The sequence below is a fragment of the Salmo salar genome, chromosome 02 (assembly GCF_965601325.2).
Source record: "Salmo salar chromosome 02, fSalSal1, whole genome shotgun sequence".
In the NCBI taxonomy this organism is placed as follows: domain Eukaryota; kingdom Metazoa; phylum Chordata; class Actinopteri; order Salmoniformes; family Salmonidae; genus Salmo; species Salmo salar.
Genome location: NC_138292.1, coordinates 89,245,732 through 89,259,221, shown reverse-complemented (window position 1 = coordinate 89,259,221; position 13,490 = coordinate 89,245,732). Strand labels below are relative to the sequence as shown.

The following is a 13,490-nucleotide window of genomic DNA, read 5'->3' as shown; positions in this document are numbered from 1 at the left end:
TGTCTGACTAGCTGTTGTTGTTGAAGGAGCGTCCCGTCCACTAGATTATACGTCACACTGGCAGCAAGGCCTGAAATTAAAACAAACTTTACACCCACAACATATTTGCATTGAACCATACTTCTGACATGGATCATTTTGACCCCAGAGGAATATCTTTTATCATGGCCAAAATGTGGTTTATTCAATTCTTCCAAATTTTCATGACTTTGTCAATCAACTTGTTCTTAATAAATCTAAATCATGGTTTAGTGTTTCTGTATCAAAATGGACTTTTAACTAATTAAAATCCTTTGGAGTCATTTCGACTCCAGCCAAAAGCACCTTTGATAAATAGGACGTTTATTTCAAATCAAAATCAAATTTTATTGGTCACATACACGTGTTTAGCAGATGTTATTGTGGGTGTATCGAAATGCTTGTGTTTCTAGCTCCGACAGTGCAGTAATATCTAACAATTAATATCTAACAATTTCACAACATATACCCAATACACACAGATCTAAGTATTTGAATCTAGGTTTCTCTGTAGACATGATCCATCCCACCAGAGAGTGGAGGGGCACCTGTATCAGCGGTTTTGATCAGATAGACACCTGCAGACACACAGTATAGTGCCTCCCATGTACTCTCCTAAGATTTGACTTTTCTATGCCATGTATCACATGACTGTGTTCCAGCCAAGGCAGCAGCTACTCTTCCTGGGGTTTATTATGGATCCCCATTAGTTCCTGCCAAGGAAGCAACTACTCTTCCTGGGGTTTATTAAGGATCCCCATTAGTTCCTGCCAAGGCAGCAGCTACTCTTCCTGGGGTTTATTATGGATCCCCATTAGTTCCTGCCAAGGCAGCAACTATTCTTCCTGGGGTTTATTAAGGATCCCCATTAGTTCCTGCCAAGGCAGCAGCTACTCTTCCTGGGGTTTATTATGGATCCCCATTAGGTCCTGCCATGCAGCAGCTACTCTTCCTGGGGTTTATTATGGATCCCCATTAGTTCCTGTCAAGGCAGCAGCTACTCTTCCTGAGGTTTATTATGGATCCCCATTAGTTCCTGCCAAGGCAGCAGCTACTCTTCCTGGGGTTTATTATGGATCCCCATTAGTTCCTGCCAAGGCAGCAGCTACTCTTCCTGGGGTTTATTATGGATCCCCATTAGTTCCTGCCAAGGCAGCAGCTACTCTTCCTTGGGTTTATTATGGATCCCCATTAGTTCCTGCCAAGGCAGCAGCTACTCTTCCTGGGGTTTATTATGGATCCCCATTAGTTCCTTTAATAACTGATTGACCCTCCTTTGGAAGCAATAACCTCAACCAAACGTTTTCTGTAGTTGTGGATCAGACCTGCACAACGGTCAGAAGGAATTTTGGACGATTCATCTTTACAAAACTGTTTCAGTTCAGCAATATTCTTGGGATGTCTGGTGTGAACTGCTCTCTTGAGGTCATGCCACAGCATCTCAATCGGGTTGAGGTCAGGACTCTGACTGGGCCACTCCAAACCATGATGCTCCCTTCACCATACTTTACAGTTGGGATGAGGTTTTGATGTTGGTGTGCTATGCCTTAGTTCATATCCCATCATTTATACCTGTTAATTCATAACCCATCATTTATACCTGTTAATTCATAACCCATCATTTATACCTGTTAGTTCATAACCCATTATTTATACCTGTTAGTTCATAACCCATTATTTATACCTGTTAGTTCATAACCCATCATTTATACCTGTTAATTCACAACCCATCATTTATACCTGTTAATTCACAACCCATCATTTATACCTATTAGTTCATAACCCATCATTTATATATTTTGCTCGAAAGGGGTGGTTCAGGCAGGCTGGCACGCTCCCTGACCTTACTTCTTACTAGGCAGGAACGAATGTGGATCCATAATAAACCCCAGGAAGAGTAGCTGCTGCCTTGGCACGAACTAATGGGGATCCATAATAAACCCCAGGAAGAGTAGTTGCTGCCTTGGCAGGAACACAGTCATGTGATACGTGGTATAGAAAAGTCCAATCTTAGGAGAGTACATGGGAGGAACTATACTGTTTATCTGCAGGTGTCCTTCTGGTCAAAACCCCTGATACAGGTGCCCCTCCACCCTCTGGTGGGATGGATCATGTCTACAGAGAAACCTAGATGCAAATACTTAGATGTGTGTGTATTGGGTATATGTTGTGAAATTGTTAGATATTACTTGTTAGATATTACTGCACTGTCGGATCTAGAAACACAAGCATTTCACTACACCCGCAATAACGTCTGCTAAACATGTGTATGTGACCAATAAAATGTGATTTTGATTTGAAATAAACATCCTATTTATCAAAGATGCTTTTTGCTGTGGTCAAAATTACTCCAAAGGACTTATATTTGTTAATAGTTCATTTTGATACAGAAACACTAAACCATGATTTAGATTTATTAAGAACAAGTTGATTGACAAAGTCATGAAAAATTGGAAGAATTGAATAAACCACATTTTGGCTATGATAAAAGATATGGCTCTGGGGTCAAAATGATCCATGTCAGAAGTATGGTTCAATGCAAATATGTAGTGGGTGTAAAGTTTGTTTTAATTTCTTACTCATTAAAAACGAAGCAATCAACACATGCTTCTCTTTGAAAGACTTAATATAATAGTAAACTTTTCTGAAATAAATGAAAAATAAACGTTTGGTTCCTCAACTGCGTTGCCCACTCCAGTCAGCAGATGGCGATGTGCGTCTTTTAGGTTCAGGCGATGCTGCCAGTGTGACGTATAATCTAGTGGACGGGACGCTCCTTCAACAACAACAGCTAGTCAGACACCTCGGTAGCTTTCTAGCAAACATAGCTACAACATTCACGCTCTTTACACTGTTTTGGTGTATATTAGTCGCTGTGTATAAACACACTTCTGTTGTATGTACTTGTTGGCCCATTTAATTATATATTTACGTTGTTTGTCAGCTAGCTGGTTTGCTAAGTTAGCGAGTTCACTCAGTTACTCTCCTCCTGATAAAGAAGCGGAGGTCTGCTGGACGGAGAAAGAAGCTCTCGTCAAAGAGGAGGAGGAAGAGAAAGATGTTTCGGTGATAGAAGAGGAAGATGCGTTCAGAGTGAAAGAGGAGGAGGATGTTACAGTAAAAGAAGAGGAGGAAGAGAAAGAGGTTGCAGTTTTTGGAGTGAAAGAGGAGGAGGGGGAGATGACTGTCACATTGGAGGAAGAAGAGGAGGTTGGAGATCTGTTTAACACCAGTAATTACCGTCTCTGCAGTCGTTGAACCAATATGCAGTAAAGGGGTTCTACACTTTAATGTTGTTCTGTAGGAATGGCTGAAGCTACACTGTAACGTGTAGAACATCAAGAGTGGACCATCAACAAAACGTTAACAATTGATCAAATGCATCCAATAACAATGCCTGAAATACTGTAGTCCTCAATATCTCCTATTAGATTAGCCCAATATGTTCTCTTAAAGGGGCAATCAGCAGTTGTTACATCCATTTAGGGACTTATACATTAATGATATGTACCCATTGTTTCTTGAAGAAATCACTTATAAATGCCTCATGAGCTTAGTTAAACTGTCATACCCCATCAGAACCCAAAATATAAGTTTTTTTTACTCCAATGTTTGTCAGTAAATATAAACAAACGCTGTATATCCTCAAAACATGGTTAAAACTATAATGTTGATATCATGGATGGTTACATTTCTCCAGCCCCATCCCTCAGTTTTTTACCGAAACGGGCAGGGAGTACGCTTTGTTATTGTTTCTACTGCTGATTGCTGCCCCCGTTACTCCTCAAGGTCCAAGGACTGTATGTTATTTTCAGAGGTAGACTGGCTCTGGCAGCTAAAATAGTCAAATATTCCATCCAAATATGAATAGATTCTCAATCTCGATACGTTTCTAGAAACATAAATTGCTGTACTTTCATATCACATCAAAATAATTTCACACAATATTTAAATATCACATCAAAATAATTTCACATAATACTTTCCGGACTGGTCTCCCAGTCCCTGCTGCTGAAAAACATCCCCACAGCATGATGCTGCCACCACCATGCTTCACCGTAGGAATGGTGCCAGGTTTCCTCTAGACATGACTCTTGGCATTCAGGCAAATGAGTTCAATCTTGGTTTCATCAAGCCAAAGAATCTTGTTTCTCATGGTCTTAGAGTCCTTAAGGTGCCTTTTGTCAAACTCCAAGTGGGCTGTCATGTGCCTTTTTCTGAGGAGTAGCTTCCGTCTGGCCTCTACCATAAAGGCCTGATTGGTGGAGTGCTGCAGAGATTGTTGTCCTTCTGGAAGGTTCTCCCATCTCCACAAAGGAACTTTGGAGCTCTGTCGGAGTGACCATCAGATTTTGGTCACCTCCCTGACCAAGGCCCTTCTCCCCCAATTGCTCAGTTTGGCCGTGTGACCAACTCTAGGAAGAGTCTTGCATTTAAGAATCATGGGGGCCGCTGTGTTCTTGGGGACCTTCAATGCTGCAGAATGTTTTTGGTACCCTTCCCCAGATCTGTGCCTCGACACAATCCTGTCTCAGAGCTCTACGGACAATTCCTTCGACCTCATGGCTTGGTTTTTCCTCTGACATGCACTTTCAACTGGAACTTATATACACAGGTGTGTGCCTTCCAAATCATATCCAATCAATTGAATTTACCACAGGTGGACTCCAAACAAGTTGTAGATACATCTCAAGGATGATTAATGGAAACAAGATGCACCTGAAAGCAATTTCGAGTTTCATAACAAATGGTCTGACTACTTAAGTAAATAAGGTATTTCCGTTTTTTTACCTGTTTTCACTTTGTCATTATGTGCTATTGATGACACCCCTCTGAAACAAGATAGCCTAACCATCAGAAAAAAACTCTTCCTTATAGCCTTCTCCTCCCGCTGCTGGCCTTCGTAAATTCTGATGTTATGCTTCTATAGTTTCTGGTAATAGGCTACACCAGCAGTCGTTATGTTCCTATAGTTTCTGGTAATAGACTACACCAGCAGTCGTTATGCTCCTATAGTTTCTGGTAATAGGCTACACCAGCAGTCGTTATGCTCCTATAGTTTCTGGTAATAGGCTACACCAGCAGTCGTTATGCTCCTATAGTTTCTGGTAATAGACTACACCAGCAGTCGTTATGCTCCTATAGTTTCTGGTAATAGGCTACACCAGCAGTCGTTATGCTTCTATAGTTTCTGGTAATAGGCTACACCAGCAGTCGTTATGCTCCTATAGTTTCTGGTAATAGGCTACACCAGCAGTCGTTATACTCCTATAGTTTCTGGTAATAGGCTACACCAGCAGTCGTTATGCTCCTATAGTTTCTGGTAATAGGCTACACCAGCAGTCGTTATGCTCCTATAGTTTCTGGTAATAGGCTACACCAGCAGTCGTTATGCTCCTATAGTTTCTGGTAATAGGCTACACCAGCAGTCGTTATGCTTCTATAGTTTCTGGTAATAGACGACACCAGCAGTCGTTATGCTCCTATAGTTTCTGGTAATAGGCTACACTAAATAAACATTTTTATTTCCATTGCTAGGTTTTTTAAAATAACCTACATAAAGCTAAAAACATTTAACATTGCAGCCTGCAGGTAGAAAATATCCTGATAAAAATAAATATCCTATAAATCACATTTGCTGCACATGGCCTGTCTACAACAAACTTGAAACATTGTATCAACTATCAACTGGGTCCTCTGAAACGTGTGATAGCAAGCTTGAAACATTGTATAAAATATTCTGGGCCCTCAGTTTCCCGCCAGTGAGCATTACATTTTTCCCTTTCATGCCGAGTGGTTATCGCTGGAAATATTTTACGAAAATACTTTGAGGAACTATTGTCATTCGCAATTGATTTTGATTAGACTTTGTTTACTTGCTGTTTGAGGTGAAGAAAAATTTGCTTTGAGAAGCTCCACAACTCATTAGTGGTGGTGCATTAAGACAATCAGAAATACTATCAGACATCCCCAAATGGGCACATTTATAAGCCTACATTTGCACACAGGACAGGTAGACTAGTCCTACTTCTATCAAATCAAAATGTATTTGTCACGTGCGCCAAATACAACAGGTGTTACATTGAAATGCTGACTTACAGGCTCTAACCAACAGTGCAATTTCTAAATAAAAAAAATGCACTCTAACTATGTAACATTTAGTGTCTCCTTATATTACGCTGGAAAACAGTTTTCATGGGCACAGAAATCCTGAATCATTTCAGAGTTTGCTAAATCCAATGGTTCTAACCGAGAGTCACCTTAACTTTATTGACAACACCCAAATGGATACTGTCATTAATGCGGTTCTTAAATAATTACACATAATACTTAATACTGTAGCTGTTTAGTTACAGTCACATGTTCAACTATCATCAGCTGATCCAGGAAATCATTTTCTGAATGACAGTCACATGATAAACATCACGACATGCAACAACAACCAAAGTGCTTCTTCATTCATTACTCTGGTAAAGACAGTTATGCCGTGCTCCACGTTGGATCCAACATCCCTAACAAATTGATGTTTATAATGTTATTGTCTGCTTGATTTACTGTAGGGTCTCGTTAGTCTGTTTGGACACAGAGATACTTAGCTCATAATGTGTTGAGAACTGTTCCTTGATGGATAGGCTATTGTACAACACACAGAGCTATTTTCCTATATTCAGGACATTTAGAATGACAGCACATTACAGAGTAGCCTAGTGGGATTATTCACAAAATTATCTGGTGATCAGGTTATGAAATGTCATGACAAAGACATTCTAGTTTCCATGTTTCACCTGAAATATTAAATGATTTCTAATCCTAGGTCTATGTTATTGTTAGGGGAAGTTATGGGTCCTACAGTAGGTCTATGTTGTTGTTAGGTGAAGTTATGGGTCTTACAGTAAGTCCGTTGTTGTTAGGTAAAGTTATGGGTCCTGCAGTAGGTCTATGTTGTTGTTAGGTGAAGTTATGGGTCCTACAGTAGGTCTATGTTGTTGTTAGGTGAAGTTATGGGTCCTACAGTAGGTCTATGTTATTGTTAGGTGAAGTTATGGGTCCTACAGTAGGTCTGTGTTATTATTAGGTGAAGTTATGGGTCCTACAGTAGGTCTATGTTATTGTTAGGTGAAGTTATGGGCCAATTTGTTTAACACTTAGTGGACAAACCCTCATTGTCAGGCTGATGGAAAACTAGCCAATGAGCATTTTACTGGTTGAAGTCGTTTTTAAATATAAAGTAGTACATTTTAGACAATAACACAAACCTATTAAGCAGGACATTCAAACGAGCCTTACAATTATAATCCAAAAGTAATGTCAAATGCACTCATATGCAACCTGTAAATGGAGGCAATATTTGCTGTCAGCCTATGAGAACTCCCCTGAGTTTTCCCCCACGGTGGTGAATTAGTGAATAGACACAGAGCTTAATGTGAGTTTCCTTGAGTAGCACTCCTGATCTTGTGCTGTAATATTCAGAATACATTGTGAAAAACTAAAATCTTCGCTCACCATTTTTGCTCCAGGCAGATATACTACATCCATAACTATCGGTTTCCTCATTACCAGATATACTACATCCATAACTAGTGGTTTCCTCATTACCAGATATACTACATCCATAACTAGCGGTTTCCTCATTACCAGATATACTACATCCATAACTAGTGGTTTCCTCATTACCAGATATACTACATCCATAACTAGTGGTTTCCTCATTACCAGATATACTACATCCATAACTAGTGGTTTCCTCATTAGCAGATATACTACATCCATAACTAGTGGTTTCCTCATGACCAGATAAACTACATCCATAACTAGTGGTTTCCTCATTACCAGATATACGACATCCATAACTAGTGGTTTCCTCATTACCAGATATACGACATCCATAACTAGTGGTTTCCTCATTACCAGATATACCACATCCATAACTAGCGGTTTCCTCATTACCAGATATACTACATCCATAACTAGTGGTTTCCTCATTACCAGATATACTACATCCATAACTAGTGGTTTCCTCATTACCAGATATACTACATCCATAACTAGTGGTTTCCTCATTACCAGATATACCAAATCCATAACTAGTGGTTTCCTCATTACCAGATATACTACATCCATAACTAGTGGTTTCCTCATTACCAGATATACCACATCCATAACTAGCGGTTTCCTAATTACCAGATATACTACATCCATAACTAGTGGTAACTAGTGGAGGAGTTTCTGCAACCAGATTGTGTGCACATTGCGCTCCTGCCGCAATTTTATTAAACACAGAAAGGTGCCTATATTGGAGACCTCAAGTCGTCTGGCACATTGCTTAGGATTTCAACAGCTTTTACTTATTTCTAGTTACTACTAATGTGAAAACAAGACTAAATATGACTATTGTTGCTCACTTGACTGTCTTAAGACAATTGTCAAGTAATTTTAATATTCATTACAGACGTCAATTGTTGTACAGTATCATGGCTACGCTGTTGGCATCACCTTTTTCAGTGGATTTCTACTGTTGTGGGCCTTTCACCATCTGTCTGACTTGTTGTTCACACAGGAGAGAGACGTGACTATCATGGATCCTCTGTGGAGCCTCAACATCATGATGCTGACGAGGCAGAGAGGAGTCTGTCCAGATCCTATCACCAGCAGAGACCCACAGGGAAGAAATCTATCTGCTGGTCTGACTGTGGGAAACGTTGCAAATCTTCATCAGAACTTAAAATACACCAGCTAACACACACAAGAGAGAAATCTCACCACTGTTTTGATTGTGGGAAGAGTTATTTAAGATTAAAATCACTAAAATTACACCTGAGAATTCACACTGGAGAGAAACCTTACAGCTGTGATCAATGTGGACAGAGTTTTACTATATCTACCTATCTGATTATACACCAGAGAACACATACAGGAGAGAAACCGTACAGCTGTACTCAATGTGGGAAGAGTTTTTCTCGGTCAAGCAACCTGTTATCACACCAGAGGACACACATAGGAGAGAACTTTTTAGTTGCAATCAATGTGTGAAAAGTTTTATTACATCTAGAGATCTGACTGTACACCAGAGAACACACACAGGAGAGAAACCTTATAGCTGTGATCAATGTAGTTAGAGTTTTACTACATCTAGCTATCTGACTATACACCAGCGGAGACACACAGGAGAGAAACCTTATAGTTGTGTTCAATGTGGGAAGAGATACTCTGATAAAAGATCTCTGATCAAACATCAGAAAATACATACATGACGGAATTGTTTCATGATATCAATGAAATAATGTCACAATGTAGAATGTTTAAACATTGTAGTAGGTGTATTTTAATGATGTTACAATGTAGAAGCCTAAATGTTTGCCCCGTTCAATTGATTTCAGCATGATTTGGATATTAGCCTCAGGGGAAAAATCCAAGCTCTGAATTGAAAGAGTTACTGTTTGAGATTTAACCAAAAATGACTAACAAAAAAAGAGCTGTGTTACACTTACCACATTGGCGATCCACTTGAATCAAAATGCAACACTTCAAAGTGTAGCTAGCTGTTTTCTACAAGTTGTCCTCTAACCAGTGATGTACACATTATTCCCAGATTCCGTGTGGTTTTTGAGCTGTTAGTTTAACAGGACGTGCAACCTCATCTCCCTCCTCTCGCACAATTGATTTCAACATGATATTAATGAGTGATGACAAATAAGTGTTGTGTTCCTTTGTTCAGCGACCCCCTACATTTAAATGTATCAGTCCAAAATGTAGCTGACTGTCTTCTGCAGGTTGTCCTCTAACCAGTGAGGTAAAATATATCTCCCTTTTCCATGTGTTTCTTTAGTTGTGTTAGTTTCAACAGCACATACAACCTCATTTCCCCCCTAATCGATATCAGTGATTTATTGCTACTTGTCAAAACAACAGTGTTTCTGGTGCTTGTGCAGTTTTTAAGGTGCTTGTTTAAAAAAAATACAAGTAATATGATTATTGTGGCAGATGTTTGTGTATATAGCACATTTTATGTTTAGGTTTTCAATTTATCCCAAACTGTTTCTGCATATTGGTTATTGATTTGGACATGTTAAAACTGTGTTTTGACGTTGGGGATATCCCACCTAGCAATATTTAATTGAAAAGACTTTGAAAATAAGGCATGCAATCAAATATTTAATATTTACATTTCATGTAACATTTAGTAATGAAAATTATTCATGCCACCAACTGACCATTTTTTGGTGCAATAATATTCACATTCTTGCCCTGCTTTTAGAATATCAGGGTTCATTCTCAGATGTGCCAACCCAAATGTACTAGAGCATGACATTGGGGACTGGGCCCCGATCCAACAACATGCCTATCTAGTGAACTCTGAAAAGAGAGAGAAGCTCCGCAGTGAGGTGGAAAGTTTCTACAGATATTGCAGGAGTTCCTCTTGAAATCAGACATGTCTGTGCTAAGAACAACTTGGTTTCTGATTGTCTCAAGGCTGGGCAGTTCAAAAGTTTTGTGTTTAGCCAGTGAGTTGCAATTTATTTTCACTGCACGTTTTTCAGTGTTGGAGATGAGTTTTGTTTTGGCTCGTTCCAAGGGGACCAGAGTTCTAGAAGCTAGTGAGTTTTTTTTAAATTAAGATTGTAGAAAAATGTATGTATTTAGAAATGTGTTTTTTCCTGTTTTTAATTGTTGACAGTCAGTAGACACCATGTTTATATTGGTGAAGGTGAAGCATTGTAATTGATTATAATGTGAAATGGAAGTTGTTTTCTGTTGATGGTGAGCAAACTTGTCCAACAAAAATATAGGATATTTTTATTTATGTTTTGAGGTTGGACTTTAGCACGTCTAGCTCGTTAGCACGTGTAGCTCGTTAGCACGTGTAGCTCGTTAGCACGTCTAGCTCGTTAGCACGTATAGCTCGTTAGCACGTAGGACGCACTGATTGGTGTCACCTCGTTAGTCAGTATGTGTTACACCTGTGCTGGCTTGTCCATCTCGTTAGTGGGAAGGTGTTTCACCTGAGCTGGTCCAGGTTCTATTTAAGAGTGTCTGGCCCAGTGCTCCAGTTGTCTTTATAGATGTGGAGAGTCAACACCTTTAGTTGCGCTACTGTTTTGGTTTGCTTCCTGTCTTTAAGTTTGGTGTGGGTTTTTCTTCTGTTTGCCTCTTCTTGGGCAGATTTAGTGGGTCTCATGGTGGGTGACTTATGTCCCAGTTGTTGTTACTAGTCAACTTTCAGTAGACACTGTGAGAGCAAAATTGCAATACTTTTATTGCATCAAATGGTTGTTTTATGCAACAGAATAGAGGGTTCTTATAACTATTGTGTCTGTGTGTTCTACTGAGGATGGGCCTCTGGGAGAAAACACTGACAGGAGATTTACAATGTCTTTTGGGTGATAAAACCTAAAGAGACCGCATTCCACAGCATGAGTTAATGTTTCTGTTCTATATGGTACCAGGGAGAGATGACCCCAGGGCCAGACCCTGGTCTCTACACAGAGTACTGTTTTTACAGCAGATACTGTCTGCTTAGAATTATAAGTATCTTTCATACAAATCTTAACCTTGTGACCCGTTCTATACATCTGTTGTTCGTCATGTAGGTTGAAAGGGGTGTATCTTGGCTGTAAAAGACCTTTGTACTTTTGTCTCGGGGCTCTCAATGAATCATCTCTCAACGATTCATCTGGGGGTGATTCGTCGACCAGCCATCATTATTGTAGAGCACTCAATCGATTCACTTTGTATGTGTGTTGTATTGACCTGCTCCCGTATAAGTGAATAAAGATTTAGTTTAAGAATAACTCTGACTTGTGTGATAAGTTTGTCTCTCCGCAATTGATATTAAAGAAATTAACCTCCACATTTGGCAATTGGGATGTGAATCTTCACTTGGTGACCGCTCCTGTCGACCTGGGTAAATGGTGCACGAGGGATCCCTCTAACTTGGGATCTCAGGGAGACCACACTTCGGGAACGGAGCAGATGGACCCACCTTTGATCTGAGAGGCAGCGAGCCGAGTGGATACATCTCCAACGTAATTTAAAAAAGAAAGAGGTGAGCGAAACACGCGAAGTGGAGTTTTTAGAAAAGCCTCCTAGGCTCTGAGTGTGTGTTCCTGTGTGAGGGGGGGCACCTTGGAGGTGTAAACAGGGCCGAGTCAGTGGAGGGTGATCTGAGAGTCAGTCGACTCCGACACCTATCATTGGTCGGTTGCGGGCGACCTAGAGCCATCCTGACACTGAATTGATCACAGTGGGGGTTGGTCTGTAGGGGTGAGGGGCCAGGGTGACTGTGGGTTCTGTGTGAAACACGGTACCTGGTGAAACTCTATTGGAAGAAGGACCTCATTCTGAAAAGTGTCTGTGTGACCCTCAGAAGTGGTGAATTCCAATGATTTTATATGTGCGGGCCAGGTATGCCCTGGCATTAAAGGTATGCCCTAGCGTTAAATATCTAGAATCTTTGTGAACTAGATGCCAACTAGAATCTCTGTGAACTAGTTTTGGCCATGTAACGTTAAACATCCGGAATCTGTGCAAACTGTGTTTACTAGTTATGACCATTTATGATATAGTATAAGCTAGTAAGGTGCACCTGTAATTGTTTTAAACCTGGACCCCATTTTAGAAGTATTGAAAGATGTAAATGTATGAGTTGCATTATCCTAGGAACTAACCATGAGATAGAAATTAGAAAATACTCATGCAGTTTAAAATATTGTTGAAAAACAACTGTTACGGATACAGGTATACTGTGCATGTATTTTCTTTCCTTCTGCCCTATTCACAGGTGCAACCAATCAGAAGACACCTGCTCCTTTTTTCTTACCCAATCACATCCCCTTTCCCTTGGTTTAAAAGTATCCCAATCAGTTCTCTCTTTTGTTTTTGCAACTACATGTCCCTTTGTCCGTTATCCTGTGAGTTTTGTTATGGTGTTTGACTGTTTGTTTGTTGGTGGGAAAAGGGGGTACCAAGACAAGTCGCCCATGGGCATACACTACCCTTGGGTAAATATTATACATACATACACTACCCCTGGGGTAAATACAGTCTAAGAACACTAGTTAGAACTGGGCGGACCACCCACTCACTGTATTTTATTGGTTAGTGAGCTAGCTGTTGTTGAAGCAGGTAGACTAGCTTAGGGGTGTTTTTGAATACTTATTTCTTTCCTTGGGTCCAGCTCAGCCCCTTTTCCCGCCCCCCTTTAAAAATAAACCTGATGTGTTTGACAGTAAATTTAAGTTGTCTGTGGTTTTTGTTCTCACTGTTCCTTTTCACTGTTATAATTTGCGTGAGATATGTTACGGGTCTCGTTTCCATCCCCCCTAGACTGCAGGGCAAAAAGGATTTGTAACAACAACTAATTAATTAGTTATGTTTGGGAATAGCATTGTATGACTGTGATATGAGAGTTGTGTGACTGCGATAGGGGAGTTGTGTCTTAATCTGAAGTTTGGATAGAAACATAGAGATTTGTA

The 13,490-nt window shown here is 40.1% G+C and overlaps 1 long non-coding RNA gene across 1 annotated transcript; it reads left to right on the top strand.

Annotated features, from left to right (window-relative positions):
• Nucleotides 1-2,792: 2,792 nt before the first annotated feature.
• Nucleotides 2,793-11,807, top strand: LOC145864066 (uncharacterized). Its single transcript, XR_014382641.1, has 2 exons — nt 2,793-4,791; nt 8,576-11,807. It is a non-coding gene; the product is annotated as an uncharacterized LOC145864066 (long non-coding RNA).
• Nucleotides 11,808-13,490: the final 1,683 nt, after the last annotated feature.